The sequence below is a fragment of the Neoarius graeffei genome, chromosome 1 (assembly GCF_027579695.1).
Source record: "Neoarius graeffei isolate fNeoGra1 chromosome 1, fNeoGra1.pri, whole genome shotgun sequence".
Classification (NCBI taxonomy): Eukaryota; Metazoa; Chordata; class Actinopteri; order Siluriformes; family Ariidae; genus Neoarius; species Neoarius graeffei.
The window spans coordinates 92,252,894-92,268,122 of NC_083569.1; the positions used below are offsets into that span (position 1 = coordinate 92,252,894).

Here is a 15,229-nt window from a genome sequence, read left to right on the forward strand (position 1 = left end):
AACCAATCCTCTCTTTATTTCGACATTTCTGAATAATTGTTGTCCTGATGTACAGAAGGTTTTGAAAAATCATTTGAGTGACCGGAGTAATATGATAGTGAGAGCTCTAGGGGAGAAAATTAGAATTTTGGAGGGAGATGGTCTTTTGGATACTAAGCAGGTGGCCTGCCTTTCTGTTGCTAGTGGTTACTCACAGCCCCATGAGGACATGAATAGGCAGAGGAATCGGAATTGGGGTGATCCACAGGGCAGGGCGGGGAATAAGGGATTCCCTGGTGATAGATTGTGCCATTATTGTGGTAAAGAAGGACATTGGAGACGTGAGTGTCGAAAGAAAAGGGCAGATGAAGACAGGGCACGGCAAATGTCCCCCTCTTCTTCTTCTAATCTTCAGCGTGGTGTGTCTCTTCCTCCTCCTCCCCCTCTTGCTTTGCCTGCCTCTACGGCAAGCGTAGGCCCATATCGAGCATAGAGCTGCCTACAGAGCTGTGACCCCATGATGCTACATTGTTCTTTCGACTCTTATCTAGCCAGTGATCTGCCTGTTGTGGAATTAGCTGTGAATGGAGAGGTGCTCCCTTTCTTAATTGACACTGGTGCTACAATGTCCTCGGTGGGAAATTCATACGAGGGTCCGATTTCTAACAAAACTGTTTGCTCTGTGGGAATTGATGGGGTCCCTTTTTCCTCCCCTTGTACTCCTCCGTTACTGGTAACCTGTCCCGCTGACCCAGCACTTCGTAAACATCACTCTTTTGTGTTGATGTCACAGTGTCCTTTTAACTTAATGGGGCGGGATTTAATGAGTCTGTTACATTTATCCATTTCATTTCAGGGATCCAAGATGACTATTTGCACTCCTGACTCGCTGCCTCCTGCTTTATCTTATCTTTCTTCACATGTGACTGTGCCAAATATCTCTGCTGTTTGCATGACTTCTGTAAACCCTGTTATTTCCTCTACTGACCCGTCTACGGCTTTGGCTGAAATCCCCTCCTCTCTTTGGGCTGAACAGAAGGACGAGGTAGGCCTAGTTCATTGTGTTCCTTATGAAGCTAAGCTGAAACACCTGCTTCCTGTCTATGTTAACCAGTATCCTCTCTCTGAGGACAAATTCAAAGGAATTGATGTCATCTTACAGTCTCTCCTTGAACAAGGCATGGTGAGAAAGTGTACTAGCCCGTACAATACACCTGTCAACCCCGTGCCCAAGCCGGACGGTACCTGGCGTTTTACGCAGGACTTGCGTAAGATTAATGAACTGATTGTTCCTGTAGCACCCATTGTACCTGACATTTCCTCTGTAATATCACAAGTTCCTGCTGATCATTGCTATTTCTCCGTCATTGATCTCTGTTCTGCTTTTTTCAGCGTTCCAGTTGGAGAAAACACACAGCCTTTGTTTGCGTTTACGCACAGACGGAAGCAGTATACTTGGACATGCCTACCACAAGGTTTTATTGATTCTCCAGCTGTGTTTTCAGCTGTAATTCGTAACGCACTTTGTGACCTCTCCCTCCCCCAGGGGTCTGTGGTCCTGACATACGCAGATGATCTTCCGGTATCCGCTGAGTCACCGGAAATCTGCCAAGACGCATCATTGCGCCTGCTCCAACATCTGGCGCAAAAGGGTTTCAAGGTTTCCAGAACCAAGCTCCAGTTCTGCAAGGACACTGTTAAGTACCTGGGCTTTGAACTTTCACAAGGTTGTCGTAAGCTGTCAGCTGATCGGGTGCAAGCGATTCTAGACACAAAACGCCCTGCCACTAAGCATGCACTGATGTCTTTTCTGGGTCTTATCAACTATTGCAGACAATGGATCCCTGACTGCTCCTCATATGACAAGATTCTCCGTTCTGCAATCTCTCATCAAGATCCACAGCGACATCCTTTGACCTGGACTGACACTATGATTAACGCTTATCACTCCCTCAAAAGCGCTCTCTGCTCCGCCCCAGCTCTGGGTTTACCTGACTACTCAAAGCCCTTTCATCTCTACGCCTGTGAACAACAAGGTCCGGCGTATGGTGTTTTGGCTCAGGAGCATGGGGGGGGAATTCGTCCGTGTGCGTTCTGATCTAAAACATTAGACACTGTTGCTCAAGGCTTGCCTGCGTGTCTAAGAGCTGTCGCCGCCTGTGCTATGATGGTTTCAGATGCAGAGAAATTGGTTTTGTCTCACCCACTGATTTTGCACTCGTCACATCAAGTTAAACAGGTATTAGTGGAGCAGATAACTAAAAAAATCCTTCAAATGGTGACACAAGCATGGAATTTTGCACAGATACCCTCCTGGATATACTCTTTCAGATTAGCATCCTGGCCACGTGAAAATTCAAGATGGCGACCTTTTTCAAGATGGCCGCCATCAGTATCTGGCAATCTCACACCGAGACCATATATCTGTTGAAATAAACATGCTTTTTCCATTTAAATGAACTTTAAATCATGGGATTGTGATCATGAACTGTTTCCCACAATCTACCATGTCATTCAAGATTTAAACAAAGAAGACCTCCAAGTCCAACCTAAACTATCGGAGCTAGGAGAGCCCAGCTCTGCCTGCTCCGTATCCAGCCAAAGACCAGCAGTGGCACTGGGCACAGCCCAGTTATCATGGGGCCACCAAACCAGGCGAACCTGGCTCCAGCCCCAGAGAAAATAAAGAAGAGAAGAAAATGTTGTTCTATTATGCGCAATCAGCGAAGATATCCAACAAAAAAAAAAATTAATTGCATTGAACTGCATTGAAAAAAAAGCAACAGGATTCGATTTGTTTTACTTACAGTGACATCTATAACTTCTATGTTCTTATCTCGTATCTGTTACTGCCCTCTAGTGTTATCTTAATATCTACATTAGTAATACTGTTACACAATCTTATACATATCTTATAACTATAAAACACTTATGACTAACTTAACTCTAACACTTAACTCTAACACTAAACACTTATGACTAACTTAACTCTAACTTATTTGCAACTATATAAAAAACCTTTAGGCTGTAGGAAGTCACAATAATCCCAAAAGTGATGGTCTGACAACGCATGCCATCCACCAAAAGACAAACAAAATCAATGCGCAAAATTTATCTACAGTTCACATTTGCAGGAGCAGAGTGCTGTGCACACAAGGCCCAGCCTGAAGCACTTGCATCTACCACGGCAGCTGGTTTTGCAACCACATTTGGTCAGTTGCTCACAGCTCTTGGCTATGGGAGCACTGGCCGTCCAGAAAACGTGCCACTGTTCACCAGACTTCTGCCATCCCCAGTCAGCAGGACTCTCAGGTTCAGGCTGACACAGGGTTGCCTGGCCCCACACACAACCGGCCTGGTAGGCAGCACGCTTGGTATGTTGGAGAACAGCGGCTTTGGTTGGCGGGATGGCCTCATAAGGTCGCTGTTTCCTGGCAAATAATTCGAGCCTCGCCTCATCTACAGTGGCAGCCGTACATGAACATTTGGTGAGAAATGCATAGCCCCCTTACCCTTGGCTCGGCTCTCCCGCGCTGGCACATCCTGTCAATTCAGGTGCGACTCTAACTAGTATCTAATAACTAAAAAACTACAGTTTAGTAGCTACATGATATGGGGCTGTTAGAAAGCATTTGGGACACTAAACTATGCATATACTACTACAACTAGTCTAATACTGCAGTGTTAGTAAAGCTAGATCAGTTGACACTGAACCCCATGCCGAGTTACACAGCAGTGATTGACACCAGTGTGCCCTGGTTGTGTGCTGACAATCACTCTTTTTTTTTTTTTAATTGCAATCACAGTCACAACTGTAGTTTATAAAAAACGGTTGAATGGGATCTGCACCACACCAACCAAGATCCACATCCAGAAACGATTGCATGTGTGTGTTAAATATGCTCAATTTACAATGGATAAATCATAATTTTCAAGGAGTAGCAGCCATTTTGGGCACCACATTGAAGGCTAACCTTCTTAAATTTATATCAGAGACAACAAAATCTGTAAAATTAGCATATAAGAGCATAAACATGGTTCACTTGGAAAATTAAATTAAGAAAAGAGGGAAAATAACAAAAAATTGTCACATTCGGGCAGCCATCTTGTAAAATGGTGGCCATCTTGAATTTTTGGTGTGGCCAGGACCCTTTTCTAAAAAAGAGGACATTAAAGCATATTTGTGGAGAATTTCATGCTTGTGTCACCATTTGAAGGATTCTTATGAAATATGCAATTAACCACTGCACTATATTGCAAAATTTACAGACTCAACATATGACTGCGCAGCGACGCTCCGGATATGAAACCATTCTCTTTTCTACTGACAATCTCGAAATTCGTGCCACATCCTCTAATACTGTAGGTCACGCTCTCGCACGCCTTCTTAATTCTCAGGGCGACACCCTAGAGGACACCGATCATGATTGTCTATCTGAAATCTTGCATACTACCAGTATCAGGCCTGATCTTTCCTCCAGCCCTCTGGAGACGGGGGAAGTAATCTTTGTTGATGGCTCTTGTTCTAAACCTTCAGATGGTGTTTTCCTCTGTGGCTATTCTGTGTGTTCCCTGCCTGACATTGTACCCGAGGCCTATGCTCTCCCGTTCTCTTCCGCTCAGGCAGCCGAGTTGTATGCACTAATGCGTGGTTGTATTTTGTCTCAGGGCAAGGACGTCACAATCTACACAGACTCTCGTTACGCCTTTGGGGTGGCTCATGATTTTGGGAAGATTTGGCAGTCACGGGGCTTCCACGCCGCAGATGGGAAGCCCATTTCACACTCTACCTAAGTACAAAACCTTATTGATTCTTGTCATCTCCCTAGGTCACTCGCCATAGTTAAGACTAAAGCGCATGCCTCGGGAAACACCCCTGAACACATGGGTAATTCTCTTGCTGATCGTATGGCAAAACTTGCTGCTGGTTCTGGTGTCATGTCTCCTGGCCTAGACCCTTCATCATGTAATACATCTTGTCTTGCTAGTAGCCTGATCCAAGATTTAGACCTTATTTCTTTACAGGCTTCAGCTTCTCCAAATGATTCTGCCTTTTGGCAGCTACAAGACGCTTATGTCGCCTCTGATGGCCTATGGTACAGTCAGGATGGTCGCCTTTGTCTTCCATCACATTGCCTTCCCTTCCTCGTACGTGAATTTCATGGCGTGACACACCGTGCACGAAGGGGGGTGAAGGGGGACATGAACAAACTTTTCTGTATAGCCAATTTAAACAGTTTGGTGGACTCAATTCTCGAGAGATGCCTCATCTGCGCACAAAACAATCACTCCAAAGCAGTCGCGAAACACGAGTGTTTACCCATACCTACGTCTCCATTCCTAGAATGGCAAATCGACTTCACACACATGCCTCCCTGTGGGCCGTTTAAATATCTCCTGGTGATTGTGGACAAATTCTCTAAATGGGTAGAAGCCTTTCCGTGTTCTAGAGAGAATGCAAAGGTAGTGACTCATACGCTGGCAAAAGAAATAATACCTCGTTATGGGGTTCCTGATGCCATAGACTCAGACAAGGGTACCCCTTTCACCTCAAAGGTCACACAAGACCTGTGTAAGTATCTTTCACTAAACTGGCGTTTTCACATTCCGTACCATCCTCAATCTTCTGGTATCGTAGAACGTACTAATCGAACATTGAAAGACAAACTAACTAAGGCTATGCAGACCACAGGTTCCAAAAATTGGGTAGACCTATTGCCAGCCACACTGGCTGAAATTCGCATGACATCGAAACCTAGTCTCGGCGGTTATTCCCCCTACGAGATAATTTTTGGGCGACCGTTCCCTCTCCCCTGGAGAAAGGGGACTCCGGCTCTGGGTACCTCTGATTTGAAGACACATATGGATGAGTATTCTGCAGCCCTTATCGATAAATTGCATGAAATTTGTACTAAGGTCAATAGTACGATATCATTTCCACCATCCGCAAACACACACCCCTTCCAAGTGGGAGACAAGGTGCTGGTGCGACTTTTTAAACGATTTGGACAATTGGGAGAACCTAGATATAGTGAGCCTGCAGAAATAGTCGCCATTACTCGTACTGCTGTCTTAACTGACCTTTTTCCACAGTGGATCCATGCCACACGACTGAAGAAGGCTCCATAACAAAGTTGTGTTACAGTGATCAGTTTGCTATTAACGCTTATCCAGTCTGTTTCTCTCTCTCTCCCTCTCTCTGTGCTCTATATAGATTTGACCTGTGTGCAGCCCGGCTGACTGAGAATCAGTTGCTGCCTGCAAGACGTTGTGAACAAAAAGGGGAAGAGATCTCGTGCCCAGTTTGGAACCACCCCTCCTCACTACAACCATGATGGTCCGCATCGCGGGTTTCGTGACTGCTTCATCTTTGCTCGGGGCAGGGCTACCCGCCCGAGCCTTCAGGACCACTTCATTGCTCGGGGCAGGGTTACCTGCCCGAGCCTTCAGGACCACTTCATTGCTCGGGGCAGGGTTACCCACCCGAGCCTTCGTGGCTGCTTCATCTCTGCTCGGGGCAGGGTTACCCGCCTGAGCCCTCGTGACTATTTTCTTATTGCTCGAAGCAGGGTTACCCGCTGGAGCTGGACCTCGAGACAACATCTTCTGGCAATTCGCTAACTGGACTGCACGGACTCAGACAAACGAAAGTTATGTATGTCATTTGATGCCGTCTTCTACTATTATTACACGCCCACCTTTGCCGCTATGCTCTGAAGCTTTATATTATGCTTGGGGCCCAAAAGGCCAACCTTTTAAATTTTGGGGCCCTTTTTGTGATTACTCTCCTCACCCTTCTGTGGTAGCAAGGTTAAACCAGACTTCTTTAGCATATGGCACAAACACCCCCGACATTATATTGCAAGATTCTATTCTCACTACTTTGAAAGTAGATATGCCTTCTAATTTCACTTTCCCTCACTGTTTTAGAATGAATTACTCTCAAAAAAGTAACATTTATTTGGGACACATTCCTAAGTCTCGATGTAAGCAGATATATGATCAGAATTCCGCCACCTCTCCATGTCCTCACTGGGTCCCGAATTCATGCCAATGTAACCCTCCGCTAACTGATTGTACACTCAACAGTATCGGGTATATCAAGAATACATGTAGGGCTCATCCTAATTGTGTTCCACCACACCCTAATAATTATCCTGGTGTTAAATTAGCATTAAACTGGTACTGGCACTGCGGTAATCTCCTTGTTTCGTTTCCCACCAAGTGGTCAGGCATTTACGCTCCCATACAACTCAAAAACGCTATCACTGCTATCCATCCTCTCTCTGCTCATCGCCCAAAACGAGATGTCATTCATAATTTTCCACCCTTGGAACATCATCTTACTACTAGGTGGCACCGGTTTTGGACATCAATGTTTCCTCATTTTGGTGTAGCTGATCTATGGAGGAATGTAGAATTAACACATTATCGCTTAGCCAGCTTTGTTAATGAAACCATTAAAGCTGTCGATGGTATTAGGACTGAGTTAACCGCCCTGTGTCTAATGACTACTCAAAATCGTATGGCCCTTGATATTTTGTGAGCAGAAAAGGGGGGTGTTTGTGCTATGGTTGGAGACAGCTGTTGCACTTTTATTCCTACTAATGATAACCCGGATGGTGAAATAGGTGCAGCCGTACATCAAATGAGACAGATCGCTCAACAACTAGAGCATGATGAACATGGGGATATGGCAGGGTGGGTGTGGTTTTCTAGACTGTTTGGTAATTGGTCTGCTATTCTTTCCATGTGTATCCCTGTAGTGGTGATTTTTCTTTTGTTTATTTTCCTGGGACCTTGCATTTTGAGATGCTTGATGGACAGAATGCATAAGATGATAGTCTTACCCGCAAACCCCTGCAGAGAGAAAACAATGTATATTATCGTCCTGCTAGGGTGTAACACTAATCTAATTAAAATCTAGTTAATACTGTGATTAGTATTAAAGGGGGGGATTGTTAGGTTAAATTTTATTATATGTAGGTTAAATCAAGATATATGTAGGTTATATGCAAGTTTAGTTAAGTATTAATTCTTGGCCAAGAATTCAGCAAATTATTCTGTGACAAAATTATATTAGCTGAAATGACCTTACATCTCGGCTGGACATTGTTTGGGAACATTTTGTTTATTTTTTTATATGAATGTGTATTCATTCAGAGAGGTGTCTGAAAGATTCACCAAGGTCTGTTTTGGTGTCAGATCGACCCACACACACTCTGAAATGGTAGAATTAAGGTTCATGTTTATGTTAATTCATGTTTAGTTGAAACTTAGGTTTATAGCTTCTTAAAAGCTTGAAATATACTATGGTAGTGATTTGGATCCTGTAATTAATGAATGCATTCCGTGATTAATGTTAGTTTTAGATTAGTTTCATAATGACATTATAATTATAGTTAAGATCTTATGATTCTAAGGGTTTTTAGTTTAAAAGCATTAACCTAATTTAGTTATGAGTTTAATCCTGTTAGTTGTTTAATTGTTCTCTCTCTTTCAGACATATTCTCATTATGTTTAAGTTGTTCTTATTTTTATGTTTATTTTCTTATAACATTCTTTGTTTTAGCATTATTAAAGACATTGTAATTTGTTATTTTGCTTATGTTGATGAAATCAAGATGTAATTTACTGACTTAACACACATTCATGTGTTAAGAAATCATGTTAATTATTAGATCCTTTCTGTGCAAACTAGTGTCTTTGACCTTCTCTGAATAGACTCCGTAGACTAGACATTATCTGTGTTTAGACATTCCATGCTCTATGTAATGAATATTAACCATAATATTGACCATAAGCTGAGACTCTGATATCTATCTGTACCTTACTATGATCAGAAATATGTTATATTATGATTGATTCAAGATCATTACACACTTCTACATAGACGCACACCCATTACACACACACACACACAAATGAAGACAAAACAAAACACAGAGATACTATAAGATGTTTCCAAGAATGTTTTAATTTCGACGAAGTGACTGTGCGAATAAACTGGCATGTGAAACCTCTCTGGTTCCCCTGTCTGTTTCTATCGACCTGTTTCATTCGTCCTCGGATCCGAGGGGGGCCCACGAAGGAATCGGGGTCTCTGACTGGGGTTAACCCCAACATCAGCAATTTAAAAAAATAATAATAAATTCATATAAATGTATTAGAAAATATTTCCACACAAATTAATACTTCCAAAACATTAAAACATTTTTGACATAAATTTCAAGAAAACCTAAATAAAATCAGGCAATATCTATTTATAACAACAATATCAAACACAAATAAGATCAATATTGTAAAGGTCGCCAGTAAGTCTACCTTTTTACACGGCTAAATATTTAAGAATGTATTACGTAATTCTTGTTAATTAGTATCGCCATGTTAACATTGTAAGTCATTGCCAATTATCAATGTATGACACGGATTTTGGGGATATGTCTTTAAATGCATGTCACTAGGCCAGAGGAGGGGGTGGAAAAGGCAAGGCAAGGCAAGTTTATTTATATAGCACATTTCATACACAGTGGCAGTTCAATGTGCTTTACAGAAGTAAAAGCAAAACAGTAAACAATAGAAAATAAAATTACATAAAATAAATGGGGAAGAAAATTAATACGAATTAAACAATAGTAGAAATAAAATAAAATGAGAAAAGTTCAATTAAAAAAAAAACAAAAAACAAAAAAATACAGCAGAATAAAATAGAATAAAAGTTAAGTAAAATTTAAAACATGGAGAGACTGTAAAAGTAAAGAGTTTAAAACATGTAGAGATGGCAATATTAATAATTTATTAGAAAGCATCTGAAAACAGCTTGGTCTTTAGTCTAGATTTGAAGCTGCCAACAGCAGGAGCATTTTTGATGTCCTCTGGCAGTTGGTTCCATAGCTGTACTGCATAGTAGCTAAAAGCTGCTTCACCACACCTTTGTTTTAACAACAGGTTTTAACAGTAAATTTTTCTGCTGCAATCTGGTAGATCTGATTGGGTTAGGCCGCCGCAACATATCAGAGAGGTAATTGGGCCCTGTACCATTTAGAGATTTGTACACCAGCAGCAATGCTTTAAAATAAATTCTGTAGCTTACTGGAAGCCAGTGAAGGGACCTTAGAATTGGAGTAATGTGTTCTGTTCTTTTTGTTCGTGTGAGAATCCTAGCTGCTGCATTTTGAACCAGCTGAAGTCGTTTGACGTTTTTTTTTGGCAGGCCTGTGAAAAGGCCATTGCAGTAATCAACCCTACTAGAGATGAAGGCATGTATAAGTTTTTCCAGATCATTTTTTGACACAAGTCCTCTTAGTTTGGAAATGTTTTTTAGGTGATAAAAGGCCGTTTTAGTGATTGCTTTCATATGCCTCTCAAAGTTTAGCTCGCTGTCAATGAAGACACCAAAATTTTTAACCATTTCTTTTGTTTTAATCCCCTTTGTGTCAAGAATAGTGGTAATCTTGAGTCTTTCATCTTTTTTTCCAAATAGAATTACTTCTGTTTTATCTGTGTTCAGCTGAAGAAAATTGAGACATCCAGTTGTTGATTTGATCGATACACTGGTAGAGACATTCAAGGGGGGCATAATCATTAGGTGATAGAGCAAGATAAATTTGGGTATCATCTGCATAGCAGTGATATAAAATTGAATTGTTCTTGATAATTTGCCCAAGTGGGAGCATATAAAGGTTGAATAGTAATGGTCCAAGAATCGACCCCTGGGGGACACCACAGGTCAAGGACATTGACGCCGAGGTACAATTTCCCATGGTAACAAAGAAGCTTCTAGCTTTTAAGTATGATTTTAACCAATTGATAACTTTACCAGTCAACCCAACCCAATGTTCAAGTCGATATAGCAGTATGTTGTGATCAACAGTATCAAAAGCTGCACTGAGGTCCAGTAATACCAGGACCGATGTTTTGCCTGCGTCAGTATTAAGACGTATGTCATTTATAACTTTAATCAGCGCTGTTTCAGTGCTATAATTGGCACGAAATCCTGATTGAAAGTTATCAAAACAGCTGTTTGATATCAAGAAGGCAGTTAATTGATTGAAGACAATTTTTTCAAGGATTTTCCCGATGAATGGTAGATTTGATATTGGCCTGTAGTTATTTAATACTGAAGCATCCAGATTATTCTTTTTAAGTAGGGGCTTTACAACGGCTTTTTTCAAGGACACAGGAACAATGCCAGTCTCTAGGGATGTATTTATGATTTGAAGCACATCTGTAATTATAAGATGTAGAACAGACTTAAAGTTGGTGGGCAGAATGTCCAATTCAGATGTTGAGGAACTGAGATTTTGTACAGTTTTTTCAAGAGTCTCATAATCAATTAAACAAAATTCTGACATTGTGTTGAAGTTATCTGTCTGTGTCACTGGTGATTGCAGTTTTTCAATTATTTGCAACTGAGATATATTATGAGCAATATCATGTCGTATTTTATCAATTTTACCTTTAAAGAAGGATGCAAACTCATTGCATTTATTAACAGAGAAGTTCAGGTACTAATTGTGGTGGGGGATTTGTTAGCTTCTCTACTGTTGAAAATAGCACACGGGCATTGTTCATATTCCTGTTGGAGAAGAAAGACTGTCTTGCTTTACGAATTTCATAATTATATTTACAAAGCATCTCTTTACGGATTTGATAATGGATGTGAAGTTTAGTTTTGTGCCATTTTCTTTCAGTCTTTCTACATTCTCTCTCTAACAGTTTAACAGCTGGGTATTACTTCCATGGTGCTTTCTGCTTATCATTGACTCTTGATTTTGAATGGAGCAATATCATCCATAATTTGGGTCATATTTAAATTAAAAATTTCCAGTAAATCATCTACAGAGTCTGACCTTTGTGGTTGAAATCCGAGAGAGAGCTTGCTCAAAGAGAACACACGTGTTGTCGTTTATGACTCTCCTACCCATAGTCATTGAGCTGTTCTGAATGTGAGGAGACATAGAAACATCAGGGAAAACACAAAAATGATCAGAAAAGGCCAGGTCAACAACAGTAGTAGAAACAGTAAGACCCTTTGTTATGACGAGGTCAAGGGTATGACCACGAGAGTGGGTCGGCCCCTGTACATGTTGTACAAGGTTGATGTACAAAATTCCCTGCCTTCTTCTGTGTAAATTCTTGTTGTTCTATGCAAAATACTTTGCCTTTAAGAAAATGTGGCACCGCCCCTTTAAGGAGCTGCGTTATATAAACAGGCACGGACGTTTCTCTTTCATGCCGTCACATTCTAGGAGTCTCATGTCTCGTTTGAAGGTCTCTCGGTGCTGTTGTGCGTGAATGTAAATGTAAGTGCCCTTATTTTCCTTGTTAGACTTTATTTTGTTTGTATAGCCATTTATAAAGTTTGTATTTCAGCCAGACAATCTTTCTTTGCCATTTGAAATGTCTAGCATGTTCTGGGACTCAGCAATACTGTGTTAGCAATCCTACACCATGTTTTATGTTTGCACATAATGGAGATAAGGCAGTACGAATTTCCTGTGTTTTATGACATTTTAGTACTGTTAATCACCATATCTTTATTACTGTGTGTTCAGTACATTTCTTGCAATTATTACCTTCAAATAGGGTGTTAAATAGGACATGTTTATGGGAATAACTTTAGCATTCTCATGTTAAGTATTTTCCCTTTATTTCTTTCTTTGTCTTAGAAACCACAACTGTTGTCACAACACAACTTCAGAACCTTTGACACAGATGTATATATGCACAGAGACAATTAAACAATGGCAAGATACAACCTCTAGAACAGCTGCATTCTTTCTGACTGAAGAATTAGGCCAGCGGGTGTATGACCACTACTTTCCTCATCATTATATCCTACAGTTGAAGTTGTCAATAAGTGCAAGTAGTTCATTGGCATAGGTGTTTTCAGGATTATCTACATGCAAGTTTAAAATCCCCAGATATAATAAGACAGTCAACTCCAAGCAAAATGACTGACAACAGTTCACCAAACTCTTCCAGAAAAACCTTGGCTGAATGTCTCGGAGGCCTGTAAATAGTTAATAATAAATGTTAGAGCATGTAACAATTGCACAAGTGTTCAAAGGATGTAAAATCACCCAGTGAGGATTGTTTACATTGAAAAGAGAATTTGAATACATTTGCGATCCCTCCACCTTTCCCCTGTCGGGTAACATTCATAAAATTAAAATTTGGGGGAGTTGCTTCAATAAGGGTGGTAGCACTATTTGCTTGATCCAGCCAAGTTTCCGTTAGAAGCAAAAAATCAAGATTATGTTTGCAGATAAGATCATTAATTAAAAATGACTTGTTTGAAAGTGATCTAACGTTCAGAAGAGCTAGCTTTCAAGAAAGTCTAGAAGTAATATCCACTTGGGCACTCTGATGTTTTGAAACAGGAAGGAGACTAGACTGGTTTACCCCCTGGGTTAATATGCTCTATGTTTTCTATTTCTTATCAACACAGGAATAGAGAATGGCATAGGCATACTGGGTCCCAGCTTGTTTTCAAAACTACACCCAATGCAGGGACCCCCAGCACATCATACTAGACTTTCTTTATGTTCCATTTTGTTTGAGACTGAGAGGATTGGAGAGGTCATGTATCTTTTAGATGGTGAAAAAGATTGGTAGCCAGCTAAAAGTCCTGGGCGAACACAGTTCAGTCTGTTGGTTGATTTTTGATGAACTGGGTACACTGCTTGTCGCGACAGATTTGGGCTGGGAAAAGTGTAGCCATTTGCATCAGTCTTTGCATACTATTTGGGAAATCCATGCAAGGGGGAGACGGAGATAGTACGATAAGATCAGAAGAGCGAGACTTTGGTGAGGCCTTTGTAAGTGTCTCCATGACTGTCTCTGTGGTGACAGTCTCACTGATTGTCTCTGTGATAGTTGCATGGGGTCAAGAAGTGGACGAAGCAACCTTGACATGGTTATCTTCAGTCAGGTCCTTAATCTGGATGGAATCGCATGATAAAATCACATGCTCACATTCTCCGTGTGGTTGTTGTTGTCCTTGGCAGTCTGCCCCAGATGGCTGTGTCCTTGGTGAAGACTTGCATAGATGATTGTTTTGGGTTTGCAGAGTTATTGTTGATATTAACTAGGTCAGTCTGCGACATCATCTCAACTGTTCTCTTCAGTGTTGACGGAGAGAAAATTGCAAGTCTATAATGATCTGCTAAAACTTTGGTCCCAATCCAGCTGAGTTCAGTGCTGTTTGGCTTGAAAAATTCTCTGTGATTCCAGAAAAGGTTAAAATTGTCTATAAAGTTCATACCAGATGAAAAACAAGTTTTTCCAAACCAGGTGTTAAGACTGAAAAGTCGACTAAATGCAAAACTTCCCCTTGCAGGAAGTGGGCCACTGATAAAAGATTGTATTCCAGTCTTATAGAGAGGAGTTTTTTGAAGTCCTCTTGGACAAACAGCTGTTCTCTGAAAACATCATTTGCTCCCACATGCACAACAATACATTTAATAGTTTTATGCTCGGACATGAGTTTCAAAATGCTGTCTTTGGTGTCAGAGATGGATGCATTTGGAAGGCAGCAAATAATCATTCCATGTCCTTTTAAATGTCTTACAGTGGAATCACCAAGAACAAGGGTTGTGGGATCAGGTGGTGTTTTGAGCTGCTTTTTGCCTCTTCCCACAGCTCTTCAATTGTGATGTTTGTCCGCCTGAAAATTCCGCTTCCACATCCCTGAGGCATTCAAATTTGTTCTGAAGCCTTATGGGCTGTGGATTTTCCATAGGCTTGTAAATCCTATTGTAATTTGTAGACCTAGCTCCATTTCTGATAGCATGGCTGTGGAGCATAGGTCGCACAGTATCAGAACAAGCCGGTGTTGAGGTAATAAGTCTTCTGTTTTTATTTTCATCTGTACTCACATTTTGTCCTGTTAGATCGATGAATTCATCCACTTGATCTGCAAGGTCATCGGCTTGTCGGGGTACATTCTCTGTATTCTCAGCCACTGTTTCTGTACTCCTTTCCTGAGATATTGCTCTTAATTCATCAGTCTTTGGCAGAGCATCAATCTTTGATTCCAGGATAGAAATCCTCTGTTCTAGTTCTGTGCATTTTCTGCAGGATCTCCTGGATTTTTTGCCCCCTGGCATTTTGGTTTAAAAGCTAACTTATCTTATAAAGATGAAAAATAAAATGAAGAAATAGTGGAAATTAAATTAAAAGCTTATAAAGATGAAAAATAAAATGAAAAAGTAGTGGAAATTAAATGAGAAAGTAAAATAAAGAT

At 40.9% G+C, this 15,229-nt stretch overlaps 1 long non-coding RNA gene across 3 annotated transcripts in view; it reads right to left on the reverse strand.

Annotated features, from left to right (window-relative positions):
- Nucleotides 1-15,229, reverse strand: part of LOC132868657 (uncharacterized) — a 67,899-nt gene that overhangs the window by 33,128 nt on the left and 19,542 nt on the right. The window contains exon 3 of one of the 3 annotated variants that reach the window (XR_009650874.1): nucleotides 12,938-12,994. The exons of the other annotated variants lie outside the window; for them this stretch is intronic. This is a non-coding gene — a long non-coding RNA (uncharacterized LOC132868657). Of the gene's footprint in view, nucleotides 1-12,937; nucleotides 12,995-15,229 lie in introns of those variants that run through there. 3 annotated transcript variants of the gene reach the window in all.